Here is an 18,534-nt window from a genome sequence, read left to right as displayed (position 1 = left end):
ACATGATCGTATTTGATGACGAAATTATAAGATAATATCAAATGATTGAATTATCAAGTTACATTGTGTTATGATTACAAGTCTTTGTTGAGAGGTCCACTTTGATTTGAGAAATCTTTCCACTTTGATTACAAGCTATGTGTATGACTCCATGCACATAGCTTGTATAACGTATAAGTAAACAGCGGAAGACTTCTAGGAACCTGAGAATAAACATGCTTAAAAGTGTCCACACAAAGGTTGGTGAGTTCATAGTTTTAAATGTTGCGCATAATCTGTATATAAAGATGGATGACAAGATTTCAGTTGTTTTATCCGGAAACGTTTATCAAAATATTCTACGAAATTGAGCACCCTGGTAACCAAACTTTAACGTTATTATAAGTACCCCTGTTTTAACATACATGCAACCAACATGTACAATACACGCAATCCAACGTGTACTAACCTCAAATAGCATACGTCTGTTTTATAGTTCAGGCTAGGGTTTCTATACCTGGAACAGATGGGGATGTCAAGCCCTATGGATCCATATACAACTACTCGCGCCCATCAGTTCTTATAACTGGCAATTACTAGTTACCAAAGCTAAGGGATTTTCGGTTCAAACTCAGTGTAGAATTTAGTATGTACTTGTATCCGTTGCGTTTAAAATAAAGTGCATGTATTCTCAGCCCAAAAATATAGATTGCAAAAGCAATTAAAAATGGATCTATAAACTCACAGTTCAATATTGTGGTTCAATATTATAGGAAAATGTATATAGGTGCAACGTAAATGATAAGTGCAAGGTTGGCCTTTGATTCACGATCAAAACCCCCGAGCAATACCCATAACCTCCTTAGCTATAACCCATAATTTCCTTAGCTTTAGCCCGTTTGAAAACCCGTTTTGAAATCACTCGAACATCAGTCCATCGTAGTATTTTATGTATATACTAATAATAATAATACTATTAATGATAATAATAAGATTAATAATAATAATAATAATAATAATAATAATATTAATCTTAATAATATATATATATATATATATATATATATATATATATATATATATATATATATATATATATATATATATATATATATATATATATATATATATATATATATATATATATATATATATATATATATATATATATATTAGAGAGAATGAGGTCGAGAGATAGGAAAGATCAAATGAATTCGGTAAAAATGAACGAGTATATATATAGATATAATAATAATAATTTAAATAATATAATAATATAGAAAATAAAAACGTGACAATTAACATTCAATAATATCTGCCGACAGTTTTCGCGGACCGGTATTTCGTACTTTGTTGCTAATAATTGACGGGTGAAAGTATAAATAAGAAGAATTCCACTTTTTATAATTGAATACATATATTTATTTTGGTCTTAAGCTTCATAAAACTTGTTGTAAAAAGGTCCATTTATTTATAAAATTTCTATATACGTTCGATGTAGAGTGTACGTACTAGTCTGCTGATCATTCTGTGCTACCGTAATTTACTGAATTCGTTTAATTCAATCGAATTAACGAATTTTAATATTTTAAAAAGTCTATTTATTAAATACTTCAGGGGTATTTTATGTAACTTATATTTAATAATTTCTATCATGTCACTTTCATGTGAATAGTAAATTAATTAATTTCGTTTCATTTACTATTCACATGAATAGTAAATGAATTAATTTTAATTCAACAATTTAAGTTACGTTGTTGTACGTTGTGCTTTACAACTTGTACATCTTTGATTTAACTTCGTGTCTTCTTAAAAATTTAAAAAAATTCATCATAAAAATAAAACGATTATATACGTAAACATTTTAATTTGAAATTGTATCATTCACTAGTAAATTTTTATCATTTCGTATATAAATATTATTCGCATGTTTCTGTATATATATATATACATACACAATTATATAATTATCACAAGTTATGACGTTCGTGAATCGTCGGACAAACAAGGTGGTCAACCGTTATATAAAACTCATCTACAAAAGTTTTAAAACTTGTCAAAATGCATTGCTTAAATATTAAATCATATAGAGAATTGGTTTAAATAAGTCAAAATTTTCCGTTACATCACAGTACCTCCCCGTTAAAGAAAATTTCGTCCCGAAATTTGAGTGGGGTTGTCATGGTTAACAATAAGAAAGTTTTCATGACGAATATGAGTTGATAACTAGAGTTTTATCATTATTGAGTAATATAGATAAAACGATTCGGTTACTTGAAGTGTATGAGAGGAGACATCGCAAAAGAGTGAAATGATGAAATAAAAGATTCGTTTCAACTCTTGACGTAGTCACGGTTAAATTTCGGAATTCAAGGAAATTAAAGAAGATCTTTGTAATCTATATAAGATTTGATTCTTCGGTGATTAAGAAAATTATGATTTTCTTTGATTAAATATGTAATCTGCCTCGATTGATATGTCCGTTATTTCGCTATAAATCAACCTCTTCTGTTCCATTATTTTCATCACTCATACATCTTCTTCCTCATTTTATACCTTTAAAAGATTGTGAAAATGCTTCATCCAGTTCCGATCCTTGATCTCATTCTGATTATCACCACAATCATCCTTCTATTCCAACTCCCACCGGAGGAATCTGTTTACTTCTACTTCGCTCTTGGGATAGTGGTTTTCATAATACTTCCTTGCATATGTGTTTCCATAATTATTGACATCTATGGTTAATGATCTCTTCTATTTGCTATGATTTATACTCATCTCTATATTTCGAAGCTTTGTGTTATTTTTTTCTCTTCTCGACTTTGTGTGAAGCAAGTAATGGTCCAGAATTCGTAGGTATGAAGTTTCGAATGAACATAACTAATGTTCTAAGAAAGAAATGGTAATAGCACGATCTGACTTGTTAAATTACCAGAAAATTACGGAAAAGACCGAATCATCAAGAAAAATATTTTCTTGATATGTTTAGAGGTTAAATAGAATAAAAGAGTTATGTAACATGGCACATGATAAGGGTATGATCTGTGAACCTTTATCACGTTCCATTAGAAACTCAGCATGACTTACTGTAATATAACCACATTGGCCAGACGTTATTATATTATACTAACTCATGCTTCAATTCCCAACACTACTTCAAAAAACATCCATTTTTCGAATTTTTCAGAATTTAGAAACTAAAATAGTTTCTTTTATGATGTAACACAGATAGCACGAAGAGATAAATAATTTCGAATAATAATAGTTATGAAGATATCTTCAGAAATATCGAAGACATTTATAATGAAAGATATGATGATATCTTAGAATTTCTAATATCAAATGATGATGAAGAAGATTTGTTTGTAAAGGTTTAGAGTCAGGAGCAAGGTATTCGTTAATGACTTCAGCAGATACTGAATCATTTAGATTCTTTGAAAGCAGGTTTAGTCTTTGTGATTTGTCCACAGCCTTCTTCATGGTTTGCTCAACCGTTTCTCAGTACCAAATTTTTCTCATTTTCTGAGTTTTTTCAATACACTACTCTTTATCATCAAACTTTCGACTGTTAAGGTCGTTTACAGTTTTTGCTGCTTCATCAGCTTTTTCAAACTCCAAGAACTGATTCGTAAACTGGGGTGCTTTTCAGAAATTTATAATTGAAGTACATAAGTTTAAGAGATAGATGTTATATGTATATATATATATATATATATATATATATATATATATATATATATATATATATATATATATATATATATATATATATAATTATTGATGTTGCGGTGCTCGAATATGATGATTGATGCTTCTCGGTATTTGGTATGGCAATTATCGTTAGAAGATGTAGACGAGTACATGATAGGGTTTCAATGAATAAATATAGTGATTTTTCAGAGAGACTTAAGTCAAAGGTTAATGAAGTTGCTGGTACGTTTACTGTTAATATGGTGAAATATAAAAGGTTCCCCGGTAAAAAAAAGCGTACATATCAAGGTTATGATAAGGCTAATCTGAAAAGTCGACGTCGACTGATTGGAAGTGTGATAAAACTGGATACCTTAAAAAAATTTGCAAGGTTATTTTCGGTAATTAAAATGCCAATGGATCACAGATTTATGTTAAATTTTTACTTAGGTTCTGGGAGTTTTCAGGTGCATAACTATAAGCAAAAATCTTTCTTTTCGCAGATAATGTGTGGTTAGATCATCCTCTCGATTGTTTCTTAATTGAGGTGTTTTCAAGAATCATGAAGGGTTTGAACGCAGATTGTAATCGTCAATATACATATGATGTTTTAGAATCTTGAATGATACAAATATTTTTCTGGGTTTTATGAATAGAAGTGATGTTCTAGCACAGTTTTGAAATCAGAGTATAGTTTTGAAAGATGTAGGGATCTAAGAGTGATGTCACCCGTTAAATCTTGACCTGAATTCTGTTTTGTCAAAATCAGAATATGTAATTGAATTTGTGTGAAATGATTGTGTATCGCTGTGAAGGTAGTGAGTATAGTTAATGATTTTTGAATCAAAATTTGAAGAATGTACAATGTAACATATTAATTGTGAACTTATATATTTCCCGGGTATTACCTACCCGTTAAAAATTTCACAAGTAATATTTTGTACAGATGAATTTTACTACAGTCTTTATGAATAAATACATATATATGTATATGTATATATATATATATATATATGTATATATTTTCTTCGAATGTAATATGGATTTAATGAGTTAATATACTATTAAACTCATTTAATTTTCGGCTGGAACTAGAAATGAATAATCTCTAAAACATTAGAGATTGCATACTCTTCGCTGAGTATTTCACTAATATAATCAATACTTCATTATCTATTCTTATTGACATTCCTCGGTGAAGGATATTAGTGCTTGTGGAATTTTGTGAACTTCGCAAGAAACGAATGATATTTTCTAGAAAGTTTCGAATACATCGAAGATGAAAGTGTAAAATCAAACATGTAATTGATTAATACATTTGGTTTATTATGAAATGGAATTCATTGAGTTGAAACAGAGATTGTAGTTAACGATGGTTAAGTCATACATCATAGCATATTAGTAATATGAATTAATCGAGTAGTACTTACCCTTAAAAATTCATACGTAATAGCTTAGTACGAAAAGATATATTACGGTTTCCAAAATTCATATATATATATATAATATATAAATTCTTTGGAAATAATAAGTTAATACTCCATAACTCATTTATAACCATTGGTGATTGTGTTGTCGATATTGTCGGTGGTTATGGAGCTGGTGGAGATTGTGGTGCTACAGGTGTTGCTGGTGTTGGTGATACTGATGGTGATGCTGGTGATACCGCTGGTGGCGCTTGTACAACAAGTGTAGCTTGTAAATCACACACCATTCTTGTCAGGGTTCCCTCTATCATCTCTATCCATCTACTCATCTGGTTTACGGTTAGAACTAGAATAAGTAATCTCTAAAACTTTTAGAAACTACATATTCTCTGCAGAATATTTCTTCAATGAAGTGATGAATTAATACTTCATCGTTTGTTATTGTTGGTACTCCTTGGTACCTATGGTGCGTATGATGTTAATGCTCGAGGTACAGATTGTGATGTTGAGGCATGTGATGTGGACGTTGTTGATGTTGGTGGTAATGGTACTGTTGGTGTCGATGATGGTGGTACCGTTGATGCCGGTGTTGCTTGCGATGCCTGCAAGTTGCGCATCATACTCTCCAAAGCCACTACTCGAGCGCGATGAATAAGATTTAGAATTGTAGATATTACATAATCGTTGCGAGCTATTCTGGAAATGAGGGTGAAAATGATGTTACGGATTGGTTCACCGGTAAGTGCTTCAGGTTCTTCGCCCAGAGGGAAATGTGGTGGATGGAAGGGATCACCTTCTTCTTGTCTCTAATGATTAAGTAGATTATGAACCCATCCCCAGTTCATCCAGAATAGATGATGGCTAATTGGTTGATCCATTCCTGTTATGTTGCTTTCGGAGCTTAGGTAGAATTCCGTATCAGAAGAGCTATCGGAATCTAAGGAATTTGAACTAGATGCGGGATCCATATTGTATAATCAGGGAAATGATTTTTGATATGAAATAGATTATAGGACTTAAATTGGTTTTCTTTAACACATAATTTACATATGAATATATAATACCAAAATACCATAAATTACGGAGGAATCTTTGGAAGATGTCAGGCAAAGTTTACAGTAACATATATGCTAAGATATGAATTCGTCTGTACACTATCTATGTAAGAAATGCAGGAAAACGTGTCTAGACTAAAGAATGATAAGTATGTAATTTCTGACAAGAAATGATAAACAAAAATCGGTAAAAATAAATACGGTCATAGTCCAGACTAACTAATGCATCCTAACAATTACCAGTTAAACACACTAATGCAATTTCTGGTTCCCTATGACCTCAAGCTCGGATACCAACTATAACGACCCGCCAAAATTGCTATTGACTCTGTACGTTATTCATTGATTTCATAGTGAGGTTTTGACCTCTACATGATACATTTTGTAAATATTGCATTCTTTTGAAAAGGCACACCATAAATGAATATCTAATTCCAAGGTTTTCGACATCTGATGATTTCTACATATAGACAATCACCGTAAATAATAGTTTAAAATAATACATCCGTTGACAATGCAGTCAAAATAAGATACATGGTGATGATTTTGTGAATGCAAAGTTTTCTCGAAAAAGCATGTATGACTCCATGCACATAGCTTGTATAACGTATAAGCAAACAGCGGAAGACTTCTAGGAATATGAGAATAAACATGCTTAAAAGTGTCAACACAAAGGTTGGTGAGTTCATAGTTTTAAATGTTGCGCATAATCTGTATATAAAGATGGATCACAAGATTTCAGTTGTTTCATCCAGAAACGTTTATCAAAATATTCTACGAAATTGAGCACCCTGGTATAAACTTTAACATTATTATAAGTACCCCTGTTTTAATATACATGCAACCAACATGTACAATACACGCAATCCAACGTGTATTAACCTCAAATAGCATACGTCTGTTTTATAGTTCAGGCTAGGGTTTCTATACCTGGAACAGACGGGGATGTCAAGAACTATGGATCCATATACAACTACTCGCGCCCACCAGTTCTTATAACTGGCAGTTACTAGTTACCAAAGCTAAAGGATTTTTGGTTCAAACTCAGTGTAGAATTTAGTATGTACTTGTATCCATTGCGTTTAAAATAAAGTGCATGTATTCTCAACCCAAAAATATAGATTGCAAAAGCAATTAAAAAGGGATCTATAAACTCACCGTTCAATATTGTGGTTCAATATTATAGGAAAATGTATGTTGGTGCCACGTAAATGATAAGTGCAAGGTTGGCCTTTGATTCACGATCAAAACCCCCGAGCAATACCCATAACCTCCTTAGCTATAACCTATAATTTTCTTAGCTTTAGCCTGTTTGAAAACCCGTTTTGAAATCACTCGAACATCACTCCGTCGTAGTATTTTATGTATATACTAATAATAATAATAATACTATTAATGATAATAATAAGATAAGATTAATAATAATATTAATAATATTAATAATATATATATATATATATATATATATATATCTATATATATATATATATATATATATATATATATATATATATATATATTAGAGAGAATGAGGTCGAGAGATAGGAAAGATCAAATGAATTGTGCAGAAATGATCGAGTATATATATAGATATAATTACAATAATAATAATTTAATTAATATAATAATATAGAAAATAAAAATGTGACAATTAACATTCAATAATATCTGTCGACAGTTTTCGCGGACTGGCATTTCGTACTTTGTTGCTAATAATTGACGGGTAAAAGTATAAATAAAAAGAATTCCACTTTTTATAATTGAATACATATATTTATTTTGGTCTTAAGCTTTATAAAACTAGTTGTAAAAAGGTCCATTTATTTATAAAATTTCTATATAAGTTCGATGTAGAGTGTACGTACTAGTCTGCTGATCATTCTGTGCCACCGTAATTTACTGAATTCGTTTAATTCAATCGAATTAACGAATTTTAATCTTTTAAAAAGTCGTATTTATTAAATACTTCAGGGGTATTTTATGTAACTTATAATTAATAATTTCTATCATGTCGCTTTCATGTGAATAGTAAATTAATTAATTTCGTTTCATTTACTATTCACATGAATAGTAAATGAATTAATTTTAATTCAACTATTTAAGTTACGTTGTTGTACGTTGTGCTTTATAACTTGTACATCTTTAATTTAACTTCGTGTCTTCTTAAAAATTTAAAAAAATACATCATAAAAATAAAACGATTATATACGTAAAATTTTTAATTTGAAATTGTATCATTCACTAGTAAATTTTATCATTTCGTATATAAATATTATTCGCATGTTTCTGTATATATATATATATATATATATATATATATATATATATATATATATATATATATATATATATATATATATATATATATATATATATATATATATATATTTATATATATATATATATATATACATACATACATACATACATACATACATACATAATTATATAATTATCACAAGTTATGACGTTCGTGAATCGTCGGACAAACAAGGTGGTCAACCGTTATATAAAACTCATCTACAAAAGTTTTAAAACTTGTCAAAATGCATTGCTTAAATATTAAATCATATAGAGAATTGGTTTAAATAAGTCGAAATTTTCCAGGACATCACAATAAACATGAATCATTGGTTATAATAAATAGTTTACACCAAGTGAGAAAATCTCAAAAAATGTTTTCTCGAGCCACTAAGTATTAAATATAGATTTGATGTTTTCGGGGGTGTTGCGGTTAGCTTTGAAGTAATGGGAGTATAAACTTCTCAAACGAATTTAATGAAATCTCTATCTGTAATATCAGTTTGGGTAGAAACCCACTCATTGTCTTTCTTACAAACAAGGTGACCACTGAGTGTATCTCAGTCACTGATTTTACAGCCCGCGTTCGGCCACGACCAGCCATTATAAGGAAGAGTTGATGAGAACAGAGAGTTTTGAATGATGAAATAATAATAAGTTTCGGAGGGCGATGGGAAATTGCGATTAATACATGGTGTAGAATAATACGAAAATCTTTATATAACAAGGAATGAAAATTTAATAAAAGTTCAAGTCGTTTTGATGTGAAAATAATAATAGAACGAAGTTCTTAGTAAAACTAGAGTTATGGACGGCGTGTACTATTTTAAGTAAGATAATTCTTAATTAGTTAAAAGGTAAAAGAATTGATTTGTAAAAGTGAACATATAATTTGGTATTTACTAGTCAAAATAAATGAAGGTAAATTTATTTATTTGATTATATATGATGTATATATGATTTATAAATCGCATAAGTGAAAGTAAATTTTGTAAATCATTTTATCAATAAATTCTGAGAGAATCGGAAAGAAAAATAATGTGTATGAAATTTTGCAAAACAGAGTATTTGTATTTTTGGAGGTTACGTATTTGAAAAAGATCGATTGAAGATTCTGAATTATCGAGTGACATTTGAGTAAAAAATGTTACGAGGTAATGAAAACCAATGAATATGAACGTGGTTGGTGACTATTATCAGGGCACAAGTTCTTGGACCTAAAATATTCATGTTTGAAGCTGTTGCAGACAAGAGAGGTGTGAATGGTAGACTAAGAGGATGAGAAGTTAATTATCAAGTGGTTAAGACTAATATTTAAGTTGGAAAACTGATGATGTTAATATTACCAAAAGAGTAATCACTTTAAGATTAAGAGTTACGTTAGAAGGAGTATTATTCCAATAGGCATGGAAAATAAGATCTTTGGGTAATTTGTAATTTAGAATTTGGATCATTCAAGTGCTAGTGGATGTTCGTGGACGTTGTATGACGTGTCACGAATCACTCAATTTTCGACAGTTGTATAGATTTCAAGATAACTTGAATATGAATTTTCCTAATAAGTAAGGGTGGTGTAAGCACATGATGTTGTTTGTCATTGTTAGGACCATTAATATAAAATCATTTAATGATATAACTAACATGCATAGCTAGATCTATGGTGATGAGTAAACCTCGCAGCTCTTATGTACTAAGGTGCATAAAGTTGACTCACTAAAGTGAGTGTTCGAATGGCGAGGTTATGGTGTGAAATTGATGGTCGTAAGTTTTATCTATGTAGAAGTTTGTGCGAGAAGAGTATGGTATTCAACACACATTATCGTTAATGAGGAAGTCCTAATCTCAATGTGAGGTTAGGCAATGCGATCTAACGAGACTGAGGTGTTGCGAGCGATATATTCGTTACTAAACGTAAGCACTTCACTCGTATAGAGTGAGTAACAGATTTTTTTTAGTGCAAATTATGCTTTTAGCATTGGGATGGAATGAAGTAAGATTTTTAGGGAGTAGTTAATGACTCACAGGTCGCGTCATTGTTTGGGTACATCAAATTACACGATGTTTGACGTTAAGTAGCATAATGATAATCATCTTAATGCTACTCTTGATCATATTGAGTGTATGAAGTATCTCTTGATATCAATGTAGTGATCGAAACATATTTAACTGCAGCCTTTACCGGCCCGAGAAGAAAGCACGTTAGTGTATGATGGAATTTGCTATCGTAGTTTTTAGATGTGATTAGGATGAATTTGCTCATGCCGCAGCCCGCATGCAGATGGAGGAACTTCAAATGGTGTATCCCGCCTTTGATTTTGAATTGACGGTGATCGATTATTATTTGGGTATGACATCATTACTCGCATGGTACCAAGTAATGAATGCACGAGTATAGAAATTTGGTAATCAGAAAAAGATACCCGTAGGGAGGTTCTATTCTTCAAAAGATTATGCATGTGGGATATTTACCATCTAGGCATAGAGAATGTAATAGTGTTTATAAGATTGACTTTTGAAAATTCAAATGAAAGGGGTTCATATGAAAATCTATACCAAGGGCGTAATAATAGAGCGAATCCGGATACAACAGATGATGATTTAACTATCAAGAATAAGGAGATATGAGTGTAAAATTTCATAGTTCCTCAGTTCACAACCCTTACGATGTAGGAGAGATTGTCATTCTACTAATAAGTATGAGATAGATAGTATGGTTAAAACGAGTTCTTCGTATATTTATGAATAAGAATATGATACTTTTTCACCCCTCATGCAATGATATGGAAATTTTGAATGAATAACTTGAGTATTTTCTTTGATTCACTTTCTATTCCTCATGTCATGATATTGGAATTTCTACATGAATTACCGTAATATAATCACGTTGGCCAAACGTCATTATATTTCACTAATTCATACTCTCCATAAGGTCAGGATACGTGATCAAACTTCGATTTTCTACAGAATAGAGTAATAAATATGAATAATGATGACATAAGAATGTCGAGAATCTGCATGAGTCAATAATGACATTTTCTGGTTCGCAAACCAAGGCACAAAGGCACGTAATATAACAAGAATGTTATATAAATAAATATAATAGCTAACATTGAAATGTCTAGCATTTTAGAAGTCATAAATGACATCTTGCGTAACATAACACAAACGTTATATATATAACCGTAATAGATGACATAGAAATGTCAAGAATTACAGAAATTATAAATGACGTCCCTCAGTTCCTCTAACCAAGGTGGTCTTATAAAGATAACTCGCGCAAGCCAAAGAATACCTTGAATCACAATGGGAGTTCCTCCCAGAGTCAGAGAGTAAGAGATATGTATTTAGATGATGCAAGTAATAATATTCTAAAGCTATAGGTTGGGCTGTAGACTAGACTCTAATGCACCATATTAATCAGGGTTGTCCGCATTAAGACTGCCTAGTTCCATACAACCAGAGGCTATGACACCAACTGTGACACCCCGTCAAAATCGACATTGACGCGAATGTTAACTCTGGTCCTAGTGCATGGCTTGACTTCTAACTAACATCAAAGTTCTACAGCGGAAGCATAATATCTAAGTACCTAAGACAAAACATGCTTAAAATGTCAACACAAAGGTTGAGTGAACAACATAGGTTTATAAGTATAATAGAGTTTAGACCACAAGATTTAGTTTAAAAAGTTGATATAAATATATCAATATAAAATTAAATAGTTGATATGATGTAAACATATCATTAAAAATATGCCATGCGTTATAATATCGAGCTAAACATAAACCCCGTGACACTATGACTGTGTCGGTAATCATCATTATGTACCCACTTGACGATCGGTCAATGGGTAGAGACGTCGCTCTCAATAGGCCTACTCACAATAATTAAGCTTGCAACATTTTAATTCCAGCAATTAACGATATTATGGCAGTGATTTGCATGTAAAGATACAATCATCAATACAAGTTAACAAAAGTCTCATGAAGTTGCATATCAAAAAGTTTAGGCACTTGTGTCTAAATTGTAAATAATTTCAAAAGCAAGCACGTGTCTCACCCCAAGATTTATAAAGTTCAATAAAGTATGTAAAAGCGGGGCTATGAAGTTCACCTTAGAGTGCATAGAAAAATATCACACGTGCACGAATAATAGATCAAGTATGATCGAGACTTCAACCTAATTACGAAAGTAAGTAAGTAAAAGCCTAACTTGGGTCGGGTCAATGCATGATAGTCCTAGTGCTTGATGTGGATTTAGAATTAGGTGACAAAAGATTTGATCGAGTTAAAGGATTACCCGTACTTTCTATTATTAGTAAGTTTCCATTTTTAGAAATATTCTATTTTAGGAAATTTTCTATTTTAAGAAAGTTTCTTCATTTAGAAGGTTTCTTTATTTAGAAAGTCAACTTAAAAAGTCAATAATCAAACGTCAACCTAAAAGTGTCAACACTCAACTCAAAACAATTTTTAAATGTCAACGGTCAATGTTAAAAGTCAACAAGACTTATAAACAATCCTTAAAACTTATTTATACTCATTTCAAAATCATATTATCATAAAATTAGTCTTGGTAGTTAAATGACTTAGAAAAATTACAAACTCCAAAATATTGTAAAAATAATCAAACTGTCCACTTTGGGAATTTTTATAAAATTTCGTGGGACCTTACTTGATAAACGGCCAATGCCAAGTGTTAGTTTTTACCACAAAAAAGACTACACAAAAATATTCAGGAGCAAACTCAGTTTGAGCGACTCGTGGCAACCGATTCTGTTTTGACATTTCAATGATTTTGTTTCAGCTTTTCAGATAAAGTACAAGTGCGCCCAGGTGACCCATTTTGACAATTTTTAAAATGAAGCTCGGGACTCGGTTTGACAAACGAGCAGAACCAATAGCTTCCACTTGCTATCAAGATACTACATGATTTATTTTTCGATTTTTACAGCTTTTAAATGACCATGGTGATCGACACGATCTCGACAAAAACTCATTTTCTCAATCAGCATTCTTTTAATAAACTTTATTTTTATAAACTTTGAAAAATCAAATCTAATTCATAAAAATTGCAAACGACATGAATCAAGAGTCCAAACTTATTAATTTTTCGATACACATGCACTCGTGAACTCAGAATTTTAATATCAGGTCACACGCAGACCGATACAACCTGATCAGACCTGCTATAAATGTATTTATATATTAAAAACATATTATTTTGATTTGGCCCTTGCTTTTGACTCGTTTATCGGATTTGAACAAAGTCTACATGAAAAATTAACTACTCGACAAGACCAATACAATGAACAATAAATTAGAGATCAAAGATCAACGTACAGAACCTAAAAATACCAATTTAGATGCTGTCCACAATTTTATAAACCGAAAAAGTGCCCTTTTGATACAAGTAATCAATTTTTATTAACCCACAATTATACACAAGTACTATAACTATACATACAGCCAATATAACATGTAAATAATTAATTATTGAAAAGATAGGGCTTATGAAAAATACCTAAGTAAGAAACTAGAAAGACGAGAATGAAGATCGGATCGAGATAAGTACAAATATGCAACAAGTCTTGGACAATGATCAACAAATATGGAGATGTGATTAAAAATTAAAAGTGATGGTTGACTCGTTCGTGCGATATACATCTTTTACCCTCTAAATTTGTCTTTGATTCAAACACTACAATCAAGTACACACAACTAACGAGCACTTAGAACCCGGTTATTATAGCACTTTAATGTAAGTATTCTTATCAAGTTTGTCCCAAGAGACACGGTGTAAGTCGGATATTTGAAACTATCAATTGTCCTAGGGTTTGTTTGATTGGGGGGGGTGGGTTTCGATTGATATCAACTAACAACTAAAACTTGCACAATTAAACAAACCTAAATTTATCAATTAAACTAGTAACAAGAAACGAGTAATGAAGTATTAAGACTTAAAACAAATTAACTAAGACGTGTTCACTTATCTAATCCTCTCTATGCTTGTCTTGCCCCATTTTTCCTATATTGCTATCTCATTAGTTGTTGAACTATTAAATATTTAGCATCACTACTAAACCTCAAATCAAATGATATTCCGTGAATTCACATAAGCTTTATATCTTAAGATCGAGTTAAGCATGACTTGGTCATTGAGATTGAGCTTAGGTTGAAATCACTTAAAACCCCCAACTATCGAAATCACTTAAGATAATCGGCATTACTATGTTGACTAAAGGCCCATTGAAAACTAACCTAGATCAAGAACACAATCACTTGCAATTCCTAAGCTAGTTGTCTAGATCACCTAAGGTGTTGAAGCACATATTGATTCACTTCTCAAATCACTAAGAGAGCTACACAACATATGTAATCAAAGTCAAGCCTAAAACAAATTCATAGCAATGGATCTTTAGCTAACTCAACAACATAAAATCATGTAATTCATTCAAACAACAATAATCAATTGATTTGGGGCAAACACTAGCATTAGAGATTCATAGATAAGCAAAAACAAGAGATTTAGCCAATCATAGCTAAAATTAAACAAATGATAAGCATAGAAATGTAAATCATGATCATCTTCAAGTTATTACAAGTAATCAATGCAAAATATGAAAAGTAAAGTGAAGATTACAACCCAAAATGTAAAGAATATGAAGATCTAATCTAAACAATGATGAATCTTGAGCTAGCTTCCTTGAATCCACCCTTAAACACCAACGGATGATGAAATTAGGGTTTTGTATGTGAAATTCGGACCTTAAGCAGCTGCTCCCAAAGATGCATATATATAAAACGACCTAATCTCGTTCCTTTTATAGTGCTAAAAATCTTGGCTGAAACAGTGTCAGGAGCGCCGCTTTTACTTCAGGAGCGGTGCTTTTAGCTTGATGAGGAGCGGCGCTTTTGACTTTGGAACGCCGCTTTTGGCTCTGAACAGGGGCGACGCTTTTGTTGAGGAGCAACGCTTTTGGCTGATCAGGTGTGATGCTTTTGACATGTAGAACGACGCTTCTGCTCACTAATAAAAAATGGAGATAAATCGTGCATAATAGCGCCACTTTTCCTTCAGGAGCAGCGCTTTTGGGCCTTCAGGAGCGGCGCTCCTTTACATGAGCGGCGCTTTTGGAGCTGTTTCCTGCACTTGTCATTTTCTTAGCCAATTTTGTTCATGATTTGGTCAATTTTACACCAAATCAACTCCTTAGCCCTTAATTTACCAATTAGCTCAATAACACACTAAATAGGCTCCGAGGTAGTAAAAAATCAAGCGAAGTGAGTTAGATATCGCGAAATAAAACATATAAAAATGGAGTGATATCAAACCCCCTACATTTGAATCTTTGCTTGTCCTCAAGCAAACAATCGACAAAACAAGCTTTGGAGATAGAGAACAAATAAGTGAACAATGCCAAAGCGCAAGAAGGTTAAGCTCAAAATGATACCTTTCATGAATATGCACTAGGCGGTAATAGCGTTCTCCAAAAACTTGCACTTACTAGGACCAAGCACAATCATCCTCTTCTTTCTACTAACGCAAGCTTAACTCAAGCTCCAAATAATATCTTCAAATCTTCAATCCTCAAACACTAACATAAACACAATTCAAGCCTAAGTCTACCCGAACCAATCATGCCCCCGATCAAAGTCAACTTCATCTACTAGAAGGTCATCAAACACCAATCATTACAAACTCGAACTTGACCTCCTTGGCCTTGACCAAATATGTAGGATTCACGGGATATCCATAAACTCATCAAACAAATCGATCATATCAAATACAAGTCTACTCAAACCAACTCAAAGTGTACCCAAAGTATGTAAAATGCACCCCGAAATGAATAAGGTCCATGAAATTCGCACACATCAACACTAATCATGAAATTGCATCGTGTAAAGAATACGCATCCAAAAAGAATGCTCACCTCATCAACCCGCAATGGCTATCCCTCTTCCACCTCCATGCCCCCAAAACACCTATTTTTCGTCAATTCCAAGAATGATAATTCCAAATATATGTCATCAATTCCAATTGATAATCGTCAATTCCAAGAATAGGGTTAAGGTAGGTGTGCCAAAGGTAAGGGACTGGGTACCCCACCTTTATTTGGTTATCCGGGCATGGGGTAACCGTCACTCATCAAGCTTTCTATCACAACTCTATGGTTTCTCTCATAGTAGTGCGAAAGCATTGACGGAGGTTCGTGGAATTAGGACCCCACGTGGCTAAATAAGAGAGTCCGCTAAATCCAAATTTTTAAAGCACTAGGAAGACTTTAACTTCCTTTCAAATAACCGAGCTTGACTTGGGAGACTTTACTCCCAAGCTTGGAACCAACATAACTTGGAAGACTTTACTTCCATGTTTGGAAGACTTTACTTCCAAAATGAGATGATGCTTATCTACTTCTCACATAACAAGCTTTTATGCTTATTTTTAGAAAAGGTAGGAAGTAGTTACTAAATTCTTGTTAATTGCTAGCGCAAGGGTGCCATAGCTTTTGGCTATGGGTTGTGTTATCTAGAAACACTAGCACGAAGCCATTGCTCCTAAAAAATATAGCACTTTGTGAAGCTTAAGGCTCCTCTTCCCATGGTATGATACATCGGTTGAAACATCATGAAATGATGAGGCAACTAATGTCAATATGAAATGGTGTGGATTAGGAAGTCTCCCACACCAAGTAGAACGAAATTCGGGAGACTTGACTCCCTACAATGGATGGACTTGATTCATCCGGTAGTGTTAAAGCATAAAGCTTTAAACACTTGGTTTTGGTGCACATGCATGAAAGACTTTAACTTTCAAGCATAAATTTGTTTTTTCTCAAAATTTTATCATTTTCGCGCAAAATCATAAGAAAAGTGAAAGACTTTACTTTCACTTGGTGAATCACAAGAATGAATCAAAAGGAAGACTTTACTTCCTTAAGTTTTGAAAATTAAGGAAAAGACTTTACTTTTCCCAAAAAGTCTGAAAATTTTACAAGTTTCAACCATTTTAGTGTTTATGATATGAATTAGTGTAATGGTTAAAAACTTTTTCAAAAATTGTTCGACATTGCAAGTTTTAATCTTTAGAGAGTATATGTGACTAGTTTACCCAAAAAAGTTTAAAAATGGCCCAAAATTTTAACTCTCCCCCTACATTTAGCGTATGCAATGCCCTCATTGCATTAAAGCGGTAGAATAAGTGAAAATGAGGAACATTTTGAAATAGAAAAGATGAGAGGGAAGAAAGTAAAAACCAGCAAAGATCAAACGATCTTTGTTGTCACCATTTGAGTATTACTTAGTCACCAAATTCGCTTGCATGTTATTGTACCACTTGATGAGCAAAAAGAAAGAGCCAAGTGCATATGGCATTCTCTACAATTGAAGTATGCTCACAAGGTACAAAATGTGCGGGGCCATACTCAGGGGAGTGTGAGCGCCCATAAAAAAGTCATATCGTTTCCAAGATAACAACCAAGTTATACAAACATCCATCATCATAATGAAATATTCAATCAATTCACCTACTTCAACAAGATCATATGCAAAAGATAATCTCAATGCTTCAACAAACAAGCACAATATAACAATGATCAACATCACATATGCATAATTCGATGAATCAACCAACATATCAAATCGACATCAAACACACAATCAACAATAAATAAAACATCATAATCCTAAATAGTGTTGTGTTATTATATGCCAAATTCAAATTCAAATTGTTTTATCCGGGAATCACAAGCCCTCCGGATTCAAATAGCTAACATCAAAGACAAATTAAAATGTTTTCACCATCCCAAACACATCACGATCATCAACAAATTGTTCAAAAGCTCCCAAACCATCCGCCCATAATTATTACATGCCAAAAATTCAAATAAAAAGTTTCACAATTCAAATATTAAAAGTTTTAACTAGACCATGAGCAAAGAGAGCGAGAGCACAACAATAAGAATTACCACCAACTATACCCTCCTGAGTAAGAGCTTCCGAATTGTTCAGGATTTGCATAATCATCATAATTAGGTGGCCTATTCCACTCATTTGGCTCCTGTTGTTGTTGTTGTTGTTGTT

This window comes from Rutidosis leptorrhynchoides, chromosome 8 (assembly GCF_046630445.1).
Source record: "Rutidosis leptorrhynchoides isolate AG116_Rl617_1_P2 chromosome 8, CSIRO_AGI_Rlap_v1, whole genome shotgun sequence".
Taxonomy (NCBI): domain Eukaryota; kingdom Viridiplantae; phylum Streptophyta; class Magnoliopsida; order Asterales; family Asteraceae; genus Rutidosis; species Rutidosis leptorrhynchoides.
Note: the sequence above shows the minus strand (reverse complement) of the source record.